This window comes from Microtus ochrogaster, chromosome 5 (assembly GCF_000317375.1).
Source record: "Microtus ochrogaster isolate Prairie Vole_2 chromosome 5, MicOch1.0, whole genome shotgun sequence".
Lineage (NCBI taxonomy): Eukaryota > Metazoa > Chordata > Mammalia > Rodentia > Cricetidae > Microtus > Microtus ochrogaster.
This window is the reverse complement of record NC_022012.1, coordinates 75,791,233-75,794,162: the sequence shown is the minus strand read 5'-3', so window position 1 is coordinate 75,794,162 and position 2,930 is coordinate 75,791,233. Positions and strand designations below refer to the sequence as shown.

At 46.8% G+C, this 2,930-nt stretch overlaps 1 pseudogene; it reads right to left on the bottom strand.

Annotated features, from left to right (window-relative positions):
- Positions 1 to 307: 307 nt before the first annotated feature.
- Positions 308 to 2,930, bottom strand: LOC106143788 (annotated as a pseudogene).

The window sequence follows — 2,930 nt, the reverse complement described above, 5'->3', positions numbered from 1 at the left end:
ATTAACACACACACACACACACACACACACACACACACACAGACCATCCTGAAGATTAAACAAAACTGTATACCAAAAGTACTCATGCCAGGGCTTAGCATTCAGTAGACACCCTTAAATCTGCTTATCGCAAAGAGCCCCATTGAGGGCTGAGATATGACTCCATGGTAGATCACCTAGTATGTGCAAGGCCCGAAGTTCAAATCCCAGTACCACACTTACATACAAAGGAACCCTCACTGAGAATACAAATTTTTTTTTTTTGAGTGAAAGCTCATGATTTTATTGTCTTCATAAGAAGGTCAGCTTAGAACTGGATCACTTGGCCCTTTCTTTTCTTATCACCACCCAGTTCAAAATGCTTGTATCTCTTAATAGCCAGCATCCTCTTAGATCTGCAGTCGGGCTCCACACATTCCAGTCTCAGCACAATCTTCTTTGTAGTGGAAAATAGGCTTAGTCTGCCCACCATAGCCACTCTGTTTCCTGTCATAACGCCACTTTCCCTGGGCATACAAAGAATCTTTGCCCTTCTTGTACTGGGTCACTTTGTGGGGTTGGTGTTTGCCACATTTCTTGCAGAATGTCCGGCGGGTCTTTGGCACGTTCACCGTGTTGGCGGGTGCGATATCGGCACAGAAAGAAAGAGAATACAAGACGTGAGGTAACTTCTAGACTTTGGTTTGGAAGCAGAACAGCTCAGATATGAACTCCAAGTCTGCTGTCAACTCACCAAGTATCTGGATTGGGATGGAGCCTCATCTTACACAGCTGAATCTCAGTTTTACCATCTGTAAAATGGCTATCATAGGGGTGATGGAATGACAGATGGCTCCCAGCATCTAATCAGCCGTCACTGTTTTATCATTGTCATCACCACCAACACCATCAGTGCTCTTTCGAAACACCGTGGTAGGGCTTGGCCTCGGGTGCTCTGGCAACATGTGAGATTCTTACTGTGTGACTCCTCCTGCACTTGTTTGGGCTGCTCCCCCCTCCCAACAACTTTTTTTCCCTTGTTTTTTGAAACAGGGTCTCACTATGTAGCTCTGGCTGTCTGGAACTCACTCTGTAGGTCAGGCTGACCTTGAACTCACAGAGATGTACCTGCCTCTGCCTCCCGAGTTTGGCATTAAAAGTATACATGCCCCGGCCCATGCTTTTCCACCCAGTAGGTCTGGAGTGGACTCAGGGAAACAGTGCTTCTGACCCATTCTTGGGTGCTACTGATGCTACTGGCTCAGCGACCAGCTTTGAGAGTCTCTGCCCTCAGGGAACCTCCTTCCCAGAGAAGCCTCGTGGCTCTCCCTAAAAGTTCTTCAACTACACTGGGGTCTCTGCCCTGAGGCTGAGAACCCTCTGCATCCTGCTTCTGAAGCAGACCATGTGGCATCCAGTGACCAAAAGGATATTACCAAAAGCAATTACTCACAAGCTCAGGTTTCTCCTGACTTCTCCCAAGGTGTCAAGTCCTGGCCAGCCCTGCTGCTGCTGGCTGAGAGGGCAGGCTGTGGGGCACAGGGGAAAGCAGCACCTCCTGTATCCACACACTGTGTTCCAGGCAGAGCAGCCAGCAGGCTTCCTGGAAAGTTGGAGACATTCAGTGCTCCCCACCACCCTACAAGGACTGTGGGGGGGCTTTTCCCCCTACCCCCACTGTCTGGTCAGATCACCTTGGTGTCCACTGAGCCACAGAGCAGAAGGCCAACTGGAAAGCCACGCCGTGGCCTGTGCTTCCGAGGCTGCCACTTGCAGCCCTGAAGGATTGTGACCCAGCTAGAGCCACAGCGGGTCGCGTTCTGTTTGCCTGATATCCTGGCGTCTCGCAGCCTTGCCGGGGTGCTTCAGGGAACAAGCGTGTCCACAGCTGTTCAGTGTTACCCATGTGCAGGCTGTTTGTCACCACTTAGTACAAAAAACTTCAACTAAGCGGAACGGCAGCCTTCGGAAGAGTTTAATTGAGATTCGACACCAGAGCTTCTTGGTTGGCTTTTATCACAGATAACCTCTGCTTATAATTATGATGTATAGTGAAGAGTATTGTAATAAAGATGATGTTTGATGTGTGTGGGAAATTCGAAAGGACTGATACAGTAGAAAAGAAAAGGTTACAGACATGTTCCCTTCCGGCAGACCATAGAGAAGTTCACGAGTTACATGTTACATTCTGATACTCATGCCTTCATGTACTGAAAACATTTCAAAAATAGCTTATAGAAGTGACAAGAAAGAAAAATATACAGTCTCGGGGCTGGAGGGGTTGCTCAGTGGTTAGAGTACTTGCTGCTCCTGCAGAGGATCTGGGTCCGGTTCCCAGCACCCATGTCAGGTGACTCACAACTGCCTGTAGCTCGAATTCCAGGGGGTCCTATGCCTCTGGCTTCTATAGGTACCAGTCAGTACACACACACACACACACACACACACACACACACACACACACACTTAAAAATTAAAATAAATCTTTAAAAACCTTACACTATTTCCACTTCAGTGGATGCTCATTTTCCAATAGGAGTAAAGTTTTTACCATTTAGCCACTTACATTTCTTTCCCATTTGTTGATTCCTCCCCCCTCCCCATTTGTTTGTTTTCTTTATTTTTTGAAACAAGGTCTCTCTGTATATCCCTGGCTGGCCTGAAACTCACTCTGTAGACCAGGCTGGCCTCAAACTCACAGAGATCCACCAGCCTCTGCCTCCTGAGTGCTGGGATTAAAGGTATGTCCAATTGATTTTTCTTTTTATAAAAGTTTCTGTCTCCAATGAAGTTTTCAGATCTTTTTTCTTTTTAATTTGCAAGTGCTCTTTACATATTTGGTTTTCATTTTCTTTCTATTTATGTCGTGTTTTGATGCTACAGACGTTTCCAATGTTAAGGATACAAATACATACATCTTTTCCTGCAGCATTCCTTCCACTTACGGTCAT